At 45.8% G+C, this 13,842-nt stretch overlaps 1 non-coding gene across 1 annotated transcript; it reads right to left on the bottom strand.

Annotated features, from left to right (window-relative positions):
* Positions 1-3,777: 3,777 nt before the first annotated feature.
* Positions 3,778-3,895, bottom strand: LOC123117978 (U5 spliceosomal RNA). The gene has a single exon (XR_006457607.1). It is a non-coding gene; the product is annotated as a U5 spliceosomal RNA (small nuclear RNA).
* Between the last annotated feature and the right edge of the window lie 9,947 nt (positions 3,896-13,842).

Below are 13,842 nucleotides of genomic sequence, written 5' to 3'. Positions count from 1 at the left end.
ATTTATTTCAATTGTTTGATTATTTTCTAAAATACATGAACATTTATGAAATTACCTATTTTTTTGTAAATTAATGAGTTTATTTAATTTGCATCACTTAAAAGAACAACATTTTTTTAAAACCTTTGAACATCTTTTGATTTAACAAACATTTGAAAAAAGATAGTCAACTTTTTATAAGATAGAAGTGGATCAAGCGAAAGAAAATGCCGAGTGGGCGAGTGGAGTGGGGAGCCGAGCTAAACGAGCAGCAGCTTGATGGGCCGGCTCATGTAAATGTTATAGTAGCAATTCCACAGTTTCATCGTATAATAGGAGCACAAAACGGAGATCTTGAGCTTTTCAACTTGGCTTTGTTATCGAGACAGGCGTGGACACTTTTGCAAGAACCAGATAGTTTAAGTGCAAGAATTTTGAAGGCTTCATATTACCCTGATAGCTCCATTCTAGAAGCGGCTTTGGGGTCACGACCGTCACAGGTTTGGCGGGCGATTGTGGAAGGACGGAACCTATTGAAGCAAGGTTTAATCCGACGGATTGGCAACGGTGAGGGCACGAACATATGGACTGATAATTGGATACCAAAGGAAATGACACCGCGCCCGATCACCTGTCTCGTGGCAAATCCTCCACAGTATGTTTCCGAGTTACTCTTGCCGGCATCAACCTCTTGGAATGAAGCCCTGATCCGTTTGGTGTTTCTCCCTATTGATGCAAATGCTATTCTGAAAATTCCTATTTGCACAACCAATATAGATGACTTTTGGGCTTGGTATCCAGATAGGAAAGGTGTCTTCAGCGTCAGTTCGGCATACAAGTTTCTGTTGAAAACAAAGCTACAAAGAGAGGAGTGGTTAGAAGGAGGAAGCGGATTTTCCAATTCAGCAAGAGATGAGAAGTCTTGGTGTTCTCTATGGAAGCTAAAGATACCGTCCAAAATCAGAATCTTTTTGTGGAGGTTGGCGCACCACTCTCTACCAACTCTGGATATTTTGAAGAGGAGGAATATGGTCGATCGGGATGTTTGCCCACTGTGTGGCTGCGAGGACTCATGGAGGCATGCTCTCATGTCATGCACTACGTCGCGGTGTGTGTGGGCTTTGCTTGATGACGAGCTAGTAGCCCAAGTGGCGGAGGTCATGGAACCAAATGCGAGAATCTGGTTGTTTGAGTTAAATGAGAAATTGGATCAAGCAAGCTTTACTAAGCTAGTAGTCACGCTATGGGCGGTGTGGTACGCGAGAAGGAAGGCTATTTACGAATCGATCTTCCAAAGTCCCCAGCATACAGTGTCCTTTGTCACCAACTTCATTGCCGAGTTGGGCCTCCTACAACCTAATGGTACTCGACCAGTTCTGCTCCGAGATCACGGGCCAGAAGGTGGCTTCCACCCCCAGCGGGATGCATAAAGATTAACGTTGATGGTGCTGTTGCTAGGACACATTATGGTGGAGCTGTCGCAGCTGTGTGTCGGGATCAAACTGGCCTATATCTAGGATCTTCGGCGGTGGTTCTACGGGAAATCAATGATCCTCTGATCTTGGAAACATGCACATGCAGAGAAGCATTGTCATTAGCAGAGGATCTGGCGATCAGAGAGGTTTGGGTGGCTTCAGATTGCCAGGAGGCAATCAATGACATCAACAGAGGGATAGGAGGTCCAAATGCTTCTATAGTACATGAAATAACGATCCGGTGTAATAGTTTTATTTCTAGTTCTTTCATACACGAGCGTAGGAATTTTAATGTTGAGGCTCATAATCTCGCCAAGTTTGCATGTAATCTTGAGGTAGGTAGACATCTTTGGTTGGGTAATCCTCATGACCCAAACCTTGTACCTATGATGATTGCTTTGGATGAATAAAGAGGGCGACTTTTTGCTCAAAAAACAAAACAAAACAAAACGGGGAGCGCCTCTTCGGCGGCGAGCACCATTTTTTTAGGGAAGCCAAGTATTTATTGCCTTAAGCACCAGCTAGCAAGTTAGCGCATGCACACGGACCGCGGCCCAACTTCAAGCCAGCTTGTTGGCTCGCACGCTTTGCCCTCCAGTTTTTTCGTTACTCTTTTTGTTTTCTAGGTAGTGAAAAACCGACCGGTTTTTTAATACTATTGGAAATGTTGAATTCTTTTTGATGGATTTAGAGAAACGTTCACGAATTTGGATTTTAAAAAAAAATAAACAAGTTCATGCCTTATAAAATTGAAAAAATACTAAAAAAATTCTTGTGATCTGGGAAAAAGTTCATGAAAATTTCTTGAAAATTTAAAAAGTTCATAAAAACGAAAAACTTTCACAAAGCTGAAAAAAGTGCACAAAACATTTTAAAAGGTCCAAAAAATGAAGTTCCTAAAATTCAGAAATTTCAGAAAAGAAAATCGTAAAAGTGAAAAGGTACGCAAAAGTTCATGATTCTGAAAAAAGTTCATAAAAATGAAAAAAATAACAAATTTGAAACAAATATCATAAAATTGAATAAAAATTCACAATTTAGAAATAAAATCGTGGGTTTTGAAGAAGATTAACGAATTTGTAAGAGTGTTCATGGATTCAAAGAAAGTTTGTAAATTAAAAAATGTTCATGAATTTGATGAAAAATGGATTTCAATTAAGTTCATTGAATCGATAATAGTTCAGAAATTTGATGAAAGACCATGTTCGTGAATTTGAACAAAGTTTGTGAATTAAGAAAATGAAACAGAAGACAAAAGACAAAAAAAGAAAGAAAAACAAAAAAACAAAGGAAAACCGTCAAAATAGAAAACAATAGGAAACCGTACTAGGGATGCGATGTTTTTTCTTTAGCGTTACATTTCCCACATAAGAAACGGAAAAGGAAACAAGTGGGCATAGTAAGTAACTTGTCCCGGTTGGTTGTTGCAGCTTGAAATAAACCTTGAGTGGAGTTCGAATCAGGGGTGGCGCATAATTGGGAAGATTCAAAAGAAAAATGGGATCCCATGGGGCGTATGGACCTTGGTAATCAATAAAGCAATGAGTATTACCCTTAAAAAAACTGGCAGTGGCATTGAGGGCGCGAAGTAGGGTTTGGACACACAACGAGCATCGGCTGACACTGACGCTGAAATGTGTAAGGACACACCAACCATACACCGAGCAATTCCATTCCCCTTTAGAACAAAGTATCGCACCCTAGCTTTCCGCCAAAAAAAAGCATCGCACCCTAGCATGATATAGGAACGAACAAAAACTCCACAAGAACATTATTAAAACCCAAACCAATGCAGATAAAACGAAAATGAAACAATCGACCGTCAGACTCTGCTAGAAGAAAATGACAACCCCGGGAGAGAATAACGACCCGACGAAGCTCGCGTGAGCCTCTAATATGCTTTATGTTGGCTAGTTGGGCGGGTTATGCCCATGCGCCATAGCATGTTATGAAAACATGATGTACTCACCTTGGCATGTGTTTTGCCGATTTCAGAAATGAAACTAGTGGTGCTGGGCTCCTCTTACCGAAAATAAATACCTTTAGGCCATAAAGCTCCTAGTAGTTTTCGTAAGAGGGTCGAAATTACGGCTCACCTAGAGGCCCAATCTGTATCCATGTCAGCCGTTGGTGTGATGCCGAAATGTAATGGGTGCAGGTGATTTGTCACAACGGCTGAGGAAGCTCATTTACAGGTGAATTGCATGTTTGTTCTAACTCGTATTTACTATAGATACTCCCAAAAATTGTTAAAAAGAAAGATACTTCCACCAATCCATATTATTTGTCTTAGGGTTGTCAAGATTAAGGTTGTATTGTTGGGACCCACTCAGAGAATAGGCACCCTATAAAAATTGGTGTATGCTGCTTAATGTCACGTGCACACGGTATTCTTTAGTAAAAGGCGAAAGAATAGTTCGCTCTGTGCTCATGACGCAGCTGCGTGACTTGTTCGGTTGTACGCAGCTCCATTATATAGCCAGTTGGCGGTAGCCCATTCCTTTCTTCGGCGATGTGGTACTATTAGCAAGGGACAATGCTTCTTTTCGGTTCGGCTGTTCGGGCTGGCGTTTGGGTGTGGCGGGGCATCTTTTATTCGTGGGCCAAAGAGTGAGTTTAGCCAATTCGTGGGCTGGTATTAGTTAGCCTGACGCTCGGGCTACTCAATCAAAAACAAATAACCTCACGCTCATCCCTAAAAAAAGGTTGGCCTCACGCTCTATACATCGCCTCAAGCGATGTTATAGTACGCCGGCGGAATAGTGTAGCCTGAATGTGTTACGCAGGTGCTTTTCGTTCACTTTTTAAATTTTTGATTTCTTATATACATATACTTTAAATACCTACAAATATATTTCAGAAATTAAAACACTTAATTCATTAAGATGTTCATCACACATTTATCTAAAATTCATGAAGTGTAGAAACGACGTTCATGCAACTTTAAAACAAATTTGATATTGTTCAAATAAAATTATGATATTTAAAATATGTTAATAAAATGTAAAAACTCCACGTAATTAAAAATAAGTTTCGTATGATTCAATGAAATGTTTAAAAAATGATCACATGTCTCAAAAAATATGTTTGTGACATCTAAAAAATATATACACATAATTTGAAAAATGGATGCGTAATTAAAAAATGATTCATGCCATTCAAAAAATGTTCATGGCATTTAAAAAGTTGTTCGCACCTTTAAAAAAATGTGTTCTTGACATTTATTAAATACTTATACAATTCAAAAAATGTTTCACGCACGTGAAGAATGTTCAACATGTACCAAAAAATGTTATGCGTGCATAAAGAAAGGTAGAAATGTATTTGAAAAAGAAAAAACCGAGGAAAACACAGCGAAATAAAAGAAGGAAAACTACACAAAAGGTTCTAAACCCAATCTAAACCGGTCATAGTCCAAAACCGTAGTAGGGGCTATAGTGTAAGGCCGACCCATTTAGTCGACCGCGAGAGGCGATGCTAGGCTATTTATCGCAAGGAGTGAGATATAGCCTTGGTGAATCAAAGTGATTTCTATAAAAACAAAATTCTAAAGCAGGGTAGATTCTCCAGATGCCTTGTTCCTGCACACCATGTGGCGGGTTACAGAGATTCATTCAGGTGCTCTCGTTGCCTTGAGAACGGCCACCGTGCGCGTGAGTATCGCACTGCCCAACGCCTGCTCAGCTTGCTGGCACACCCTACCACGCCGTCGTCATCCCGCCTTGCCAGTGGGCATTGCCAAGCGCTAGGTCAGCCGGACACTGGGGGACAGAAGCAATTTCCCACCGAGGTGAAAACAGTAAACATGATCTATGTTATCCACATCCCCAAGAGGAAGTGCAAACGCGCATTAAGGGACGTCTATGTCGTAGAGCCTATCGCCCCAAAATTCAACCCATGGCCTTTGATCGCAGGGACCACCCAACCAGTATCCGGTATGGAGGTTCGGCGGCCCTGGTACTCGATCCTATCATCGACGGATACCATCTCACTAGAGTCCTTATGGACGGCGGGAGCAGTCTCAACTTGATATATCGGAATAATGTCTGTAAGATGGGTATCGACCCGTCAAGAATCAAGCCTACCAACACTACCTTCAAAGGAGTGATACCCAACGTGGAAGCCCGTTGTACGGGCTCATTAACATTGGAAATAGTATTCGACTCTCTAGACAATTTCCGAAGCAAAGGATTGATCTTTGACATCGTTCCTTTTCACAGTGGTTATCATGCGTTGCTCGGACGAACTGCTTTCGCCCGCTTTAATGCAGTCCCGCACTATGCTTATCTAAAGCTCAAAATGCTTGGACCTTATGGCGTCATCACATTAAATGGGAATATGGAGCGCTCCCTCCGTACTGAGGAACATACCGCGACCCTAGCAGCCGAAGTACAGGGCGGCCTCATCAAGCCGAACAACTCATCGGTCATCAAAACCCATGGCACTATTAAACGTGTCCGAGCCGCGTTACAATGCGGTAGCTCAGTGGAACACGAGCCCGAATAGCAGTTTAGCCTCCGCCGATTGCCCCATAAGGTTATGGTATATGTACCTCGCGTACACAATTACGCCCTTCAAATACCTTGGGCAGCATCGGAGGCACACTGCAGAAAAGGTCTATAGTATGGCCCCTATTCGGACCTCAAATATTCTCCCACTATAGGTTCGTTAAAAAACCTACCTGATCTACGGTCGCGCGGGGACCTTTTCTCTAGGTTCCTCTTTTTTTAGAGGACCATCGATTCCTTCGTTTCAAGGATATCTCACCAAGGAGAACAGGCGCAGATGTGCAGCAGGGCATCTTTGGGATTTTTACGCCATTTAGTGTAGGCTCTGTGTAAACCTTTCCCTTGTATAAACTTCTGGCATGTAAAATGACCTCGATGTTTTTGGCATTATCTGTAATAACACGTCTCGATGTATTAATCAGGGTATAAAGGAAACATTTGATCACCACTTTATTTGGCAGTCATGTTATTTTATATTATCATATGTGTTCCCTCCCTACCTCAGACCGCCACACGTGCCTTAATCCGGACTTAACACCGGGGGCTATATTCGGCCCTGCACATTTTAAGTCCGAACACCTATAGGGAACTTTTCGGCGTCCCGGATATTGCATTATATGGATCGGCTCTGAATCATGTCTTTGATCCATAGTTGGGTTGCCCGGCTCCTGTGCTTACCATCTTACATTCCGCTCGTTCGGCTAAGGTAGTAAAGGGAGAACTACTGCGATTGTATTTCTGGTTCGTCCGGTTAAGTACCTTAGTAGAGAAAGCCGAAAACTGACTGCCATGATAAGCGAGAGCTGGTCGGCGATCCGGTGACTTAGTATTATACTACAAATCGTTAGCAATTCACCCCGTGTTATACGAGGGGCTGGTCTTCGTCCAGTCGCATGGAAAAGGCACCGTAGACCGGATAGCCGCACATGCACCAGGGGCTAGTACTTAGCTCCACATTTAAACTCCCATGGCTAAGTGAAGGTAATAAAGCTGCATAGTCTGATTGCCTGGTTCACCTCGCGGACACCTCCTTTACGGATCAAGACGTTGGATAAAGTGTGGTCACGCGTAGGGCTGGAAAAAAAGCTCGAAGCTCGCGAGCTAAACAAGTAGCTCGTGACTTGGCTCGAATCGACTCGAACTCGAAGAATAACGAGTCGAGCCGAGCTTTAGTTTAAGATCGTTTATAGACCAAGTTAAACGAGCCAATCTCACGAGTACTCGTGTAACTCGTTAGGCTCGATACAATAGATCAGCTACTCCCAATACAAAGAAAGATCATCCACTAAACAGCCTACGTCCCAGGCGCACAACTCAAGGCCGAGCAGTTGAAGGCCTAGCCTCCTAGGAGACTCACGCGTTACAAGAAAATTACAATTGTATAGTGATATATGTGTTTAATATATACATAATCATTTTTACCATATTTGAGGGCTTTATGTTTATATCTTAAACAAGCTTAACAAGCTAAACGAGCCAGCTCGCGAGTTATACGAGTCGAGCCAATCTTGGGTTTGAGCTCGTTATAGTAACGAGTCGAGTCGAGCTAGCTCGTTAACGAAACGAGCTCTAGCGAGTCGAGCCGAGCTGGCTTGACTCAGCTCGAATTCCAGCCCTAGTCACGCGTTATGTAGAACACCCCTGTAGCATCTACATGGGGGTTGAAGCCGACGACTGGCAACTTTCAGAAATATAACAATAAACGACCGCACAGGAGGAAAAATCACTCGAAACAAAAGGCGCCAACATAGATATCTCACAGCATGGGTTCACAACATGGTTTGTACAACTCGAACACATTCAATCAAATATCACGTCCTTAGAACATTGTCCCTCTATTACTTGGGCTCCTTCTAGGACGTCGTCGAAGTACCTCTCCGGCTTCCGATGATCTTTGCCTTCTGGCGGACCTGCGGTCGCCACTTCCGTGGCCTTCATCTTCGCCCATTGCATCTTCACGCGTGCAAAGGCCATCCGGGCACCCTGTATGCAGACGAGCGCTTCACTGCATCAATCCACGGTCGCGCATCGACCAGCCACTTCACCAAACTGAAGTAGCTGTTAGGAATCTGTAGGTGCATGTAGTGCCCCTTAGTGTTTTGGTGTATTGAAGACTTATAGGTTAAGGGACTAATATGTCTGTGAGTTTACACATGCTCTATAAGTCGATGAGGAGCTTGATATTTACGATGAAAGTCGACCCCTAAAAATGTATGTCTTCAACTGAAGACTTTGGTTCTCCTGAAGATTTTGAAAGTGAAGAAATTGGTGTGACCTTGAAAACTTGGATATTCATGCCAGGATTATGAAGCGTGAAGACTCTTGTTTTCGTAGTTTCATTTTCTCTTTCTTGAGTCATAGGAAACACCATACTATTAAAGGGGGTCGAGGTAATACTAAGGAAACTGATTTCCAAGTGATGCTCATCTCAAAATCCTACACCTACCCAATCCTTTTGAGTGAAGATATTGGAAATCTCATATCAGTTCAGTCGATTTCTTTAGTGACAGGGACGAAGATCTTCTGGTCGCTTAGGAATTTGTTCTGACTGAGGAGTTAGGATTTCGCCTGTGCGGATTGCCTACAAAGTGAGGAACATGATAGCCCCAAGGAATTTGAAGCTAAATTTTCCGACTGTTGATGTGCTATGCGCTCGCTGTCCAAAAATATCTACCCACCTAACGGTCATATCATTGAAGGGCATTTATGTCTTATCATGTCGGGCTGCTCCCTAGGCTATAAATAGTCGCCCCCTTCAACCACTAGCTGGTTTGCTGCTCCAAGAGAAACCGACACTTGTCATTGAGAGCATCCCATCCTCCGAGGACTTTGGGCGAAAATCATCAAGTGAGGAAAACCTAAATTTGGATAACCCAAACACCTACAAACCCAAAGTGATTGAGCATCACTGAAGAGATTGTTCCTGTGTGGAACCGATGCTTGTTACCTTTGAGGACTGTGTATCCTCCAGACGGTTAGGCGTCATAGTCTGAGCATCCAAGAGGAATTGTGGATCGCTGAATGACCAAGTTTGTGAAGGTTTGAAAGTCACCTGTGAAGACTTAACACAAGTGTTGGGCGAGGTCTATGTGACTTTAGCTCAAGGAGAATACGGAGAGGACTGTGTGTCCTCGAGTTTAAATACTCAGCCGCTCCAACCAGACGTACAACTATCACAATAGTTGGAACTGGTCTACCAAATCATTGTCTTCACCAAGCCAACTGGTTCTATTTCCTCAATCCTTTCATTTCCTCATTTATGTGCTGATGAACCTGATCATTACTTTTTGAAGACTTTGACTGAAGACTTTCTCTATTTCCTCAATCTAACTTCTTCAGTCTCATAGTCTTCAGCCTGCTTATCCTGTTATCACGCTATCTGTACTTTGTGCTTGTTTTCATTTCATCATGATGACTATGCTGTTGCTCTGTTATGCTTATACCTGAGTACTTATTCCGCTGCTAGTGTGTCGTTGCTTAGGAATTTCTTCACCTAGAAATTCCTCAGTGATGAATTTGTAAAATTTACCTATTCACCCCCCTCTAGTCGATATAACGCACTTTCAGAATCAGCTCGGTTGGCCAGAGTTGGACTATTAAGTGCTTCATGGCCAGGAATGCCACCCTATGCAGCTCCATCAGCTGCTTCAGATAGTTGTTCAGAAGCGTCAGGTGTTCCGGCGCGAGATATTGCGACCAGAACAGCTTCTCGGTTGAGTTCCCCTCCTGGTCTCGAAAGAACTGTGCGGCATCAGTGACACTCTTCGGAAGATCTGCAAACGCGCCAGGAGAACTCCACACTCATGTGAGTAAAGCGTACCTCTGACCCCCAAAGATACTTTGCGCTCCGGGACTCACTTCACGCCTCTTTGCGTCACAGAAAGACTTGGCAAGCTCATAGGACTGGGTCGAAGTCTTCTGCTCCGGTGTTTCGCATTTGCTGATGGCATCCTTCAGCTCCTGCTCGACTTCGGCCACCCGAGCTTCATGTTGGCGGCGGGCAATTTGTTTGGCCTCTAGTTCAACAACCGCTTTATCAGCGGCTGCCTTATTTGCCTCTGCCTCCTTCTTGGCTTGGGCAAGGGCACCTTTGAGGGTCTTGACCTTGGCTGCACCACCTATGATCATAATCAAAGAATTCTGTGAGTTAACCCCTCCATATACATATCGCTTCTGATATGAAAATAAATTCCTTCTTAACATTGCACGCATACCTTGCATTTCATTGAACCACTTGTTGATGCGGTCGAGCTCCTCATCGGCCACTTGAAGCTTCCGATTGAGTTCGGAAACTTCCGTGGCATGGGTGGTAGCCGCCAACATGGAGGCTTGTTACAATGGTAGCACCATATGTTACTATCCCGATTACTATGTGGATCCTCTGTCCGATTTTTTCTAAAGCGGACAGAGCCTCAGGGACTACTGTCTATATATAGGTTTATTCTTTTATATGAAAAGTTTTTAGAACATTATGTTGCATACCTAAAAGCCTGTTAGTAGGCTGCAAAAGGCTTCGTTCAGTCCGTTTTTAGCAGACTGAACCTTCTCCATAACCACACCCATCAGGGTGCGATGCTCCTCTACGACAGAAGCACTTTGCAGTGCTTCCTCCAGAGCACGAGGCGCATCTTGATTAATGGAGGCTGCTGATGGAGCTGCTGCTCCCCCCTCTTTCTAAGGGGGTTGCTTATGTGATCCCGGAGCCACGTTGGTCTCCGGAACGGTGTTCGGCGGGGGCCCGGATTGTTGGGGCTCCCCACCATCAGTTGTCATGGGGGTCGCCTCCCCCAGGATTTCGGCGACCAAGGTGTTAACCTCAGGCGCTTTCTCGATGGCTTCGTTCGCCCTCCTCGGCCAGGAGAGGTCCTTCGGGATGACACTTCAGTGTCCTCCATGGTGATAGGCGAGGGTGCTCGCGGCGGCGTGTCACTCTCTTCCTGCTCGGGCGGCAGGGGGTTCCCCTCCGATAATGGAGTTTGCGGGAGCTTGCGAGGAGGGTTGAAAGGCAAATATCAAAACAACTTATATAACAGAAGCAGGAAGGCCGAAGATGAACAGTAAGTTTCTGAATACTTACATTCGGCCCGGGGCTTCACCTTGGGATGTCTCTTGGGGACTAGTTCGGACTCTGAGTCTGAAGTGTCCAGGAGGGCCAACTTCCCTCTTTTTGGCGCCTACCCCTTCGAGCCTTCGGAGGCCGTCCTCTTCTTCTTCCTCCCCTTATGGGGGGAGTCGCTTTCCACCTCCTCCTTCTCTTCTTCCTCATCTCCCTCATGGGAGGAGAGGGCTTGGGTCTCTCCAGACACTATGTCCAAACGACCTTTATGGCGGGGGCCGCCCTTGGCCTCCTTGTCTTTCTTCTTCTTGGCCTTCTTCTCTGGCGCCTGACAGGGCGCCGGGACCAGCATCTCTATTAGCTGGGGTGTGGCCGTGTTCTCAAGCAGCGATGCTGGACAATTGATCCGCTCCGCCTTTGCCGTCCAGCCCTGTATGGAAGGCAGGCGATATAATCTTTATTATATTTGAAGTATTGATCGGATAGGTCTTAGGAAAGACTATGCTTACCGCCGAGGCCGGGTTCTCGATGTCGAGTCTGATGTCCTCGGTCTTTATCGGCCAACTTTTTTGGGCCTTGAAGAGCTGCTTCCATATATCTTCGTGTGTGGTGCCAAAGAAGCGCTTCAAGGTTCGTGGCTCCTTCAGATTGAACTCCCACATGGGGGAGGTCCGGAGTTTCTAGGGAAGGATACGGCAGAAGAGCATCACTTGAATCACGTTTGTGAGACTAGTGTTCGCACCCAACATGTTGGAGATGCATTTCTGTAGCATCTTCACCTCCGGTTGGGACCCCCAATCAAGGCCCTTGTTGTTCCATGAGATGAGTCTCGTGGGGAGTCCAGATCTGAAGTCAGGTGTGGCCGCCCATTTGGCATCGCGAGGTTCGGTGATGTAGAACCACTCCTGCTGTCACACCTTTATAGTCTCAATGAATGCCCCTTTAGGCCAGACGACATTGGGGAGCTTGCTTACCATGGCCCCGCCACAGTCCGCGGGCTGTCCGTCGACCACCTTTGACTTCAGATTGAAAACCTTGAGCCATAGGCTGAAGTGTGTGATACGTCTCCAACGTATCTATAACTTTTTTGTTCCATACTATTATATTATCCATCTAGGATGTTTTATATGCATTTATATGCTATTTTATATGAATTTTGGGACTAACCTATTAACCTAGAGCCCAGTGCCAGTTTCTGTTTTCTCCTTGTTTTTGAGTTTTACAGAAAAGGAATACCAAACGGAGTCCAATTGACGTGCCAATTTTTGAAGATTTTTTATGGACCAAAAGAAGCCCCTGGAGTGAAAGAGTTAGGCCAGAAGAGTCCCGGGCTGCCCACGAGGGTGGGGGGCATGCCCACCCCCTGGGCGCGCCCCCTGTCTCGTGGACAACCTAGAGACCTCCCTAACTTGTTCTCGACGCCAAAAATTCCTATAAATACTGAAACTTCCAGAAAATAACCTAGATCGGGAGTTCCGCCGCCGCAAGCCTCTGTAGCCACCAAAAACCAATCGGGGCCCTGTTCCGGCACCCTGCCGGAGGGGGGATCCCTCACCGGTGGCCATCTTCATCATCCCGGCGCTCTCCATGACGAGGAGGGAGTAGTTCACCCTCGGGGCTGAGGGTATGTACCAGTAGCTATGTGTTTGATCTCTCTCTCTCTCTCTCTCTCTCTCTCTCTCTCGTGTTCTTGAGATGGTACAATCTTGATGAACCATGAGCTTTGCTATTATAGTTGGATCTTATGATGTTTCTCCCCCTCTACTCTCTTGTAATGGATTGAGTTTTCCCTTTGAAGTTATCTTATCGGATTGAGTCTTTAAGTATTTGAGAACACTTGATGTATGTCTTGCGTGGTATACCCGTGGTGACAATGGGGTATTGATTCACTTGATGTATGTTTTGGTGTCTGTGGGAAACGAGACCTATGGGATCACTGGAATCCCTTCTACGGTTGCGGTGCGCAGGGATCGTGAGGAGAGCAGGACTAGCAGACGACACAGAGGGATTTACCCAGGTTCGGGCCGCAAAGATGCGTAAAACCCTACGATCCTGCTTTGGTGGATGTATTAGTGTTCTTGAGCTCCTAAACTAGCTCTAGGTGCTGCGAGGTTTCAAAGAGCCGAATCCCTTCTCTGTGTGCCATGGGCCTCCTTTTATAGGCGAAAGGGGCTGCCACAGTGGCACACAGGAGGTGGAAAGTGCTACAACATTGTAGTTTATCGCTAGTATTACAGGACAAGACGCATTTAATGTGAGGCTTAGGTGTCCTTTCGCTTTATTGGGGATGGGGGCGAGGCCCGTCCCGTGCATCGCCACTCCCCCTCGCTTCGACACGCGCCCTGGCCAGCGATGCATGCGGTGCCATGTAGGCAGGCAGGCAGCTGAGGTGGCGCGGTGGTGGAGCCTCCACGAAGGATTGCATGCTGCCACGCTGGTGCCTGCCCAGCTGGTTGGGTCGGCAGCTGGATGCGAACGGCGGTGAAAACTTGGTTGGCGCGGGCCTGGCAGTGGCCCTGCCGGTGCGCTTGGCGAGGGCCTTGTCGGGTGGCCCGGCAAGGGTCTTGCCGTGGCGCGCTGGCTTCCCCGACAAGGATCTTGCCGGGGGTCTCGTGGGTTTCTTCAGTGAGGATGGTTACCTTCCTATCCTCATTTGATCTTGAGCATTCTATGTCTTCACAAAGATCTGCATGCCACCACAGAGGTGCCTCCCGAGCCTTGTCCCAACGCATCTGTTTAGCGTTGGTGGGCTCAAGGGTGGCTCGCTCGGTTGGCATGGGCGGGCTGCCCCGGTAAGGGGTCTTTGCCGGGGCTGCTGAGGCTG

The sequence above is a fragment of the Triticum aestivum genome, chromosome 5B, assembly GCF_018294505.1.
Source record: "Triticum aestivum cultivar Chinese Spring chromosome 5B, IWGSC CS RefSeq v2.1, whole genome shotgun sequence".
NCBI classification, from domain to species: Eukaryota; Viridiplantae; Streptophyta; class Magnoliopsida; order Poales; family Poaceae; genus Triticum; species Triticum aestivum.
The sequence above is the reverse complement of the archived record's forward strand: the minus strand, read 5'-3'. Positions and strand labels throughout refer to the sequence as shown.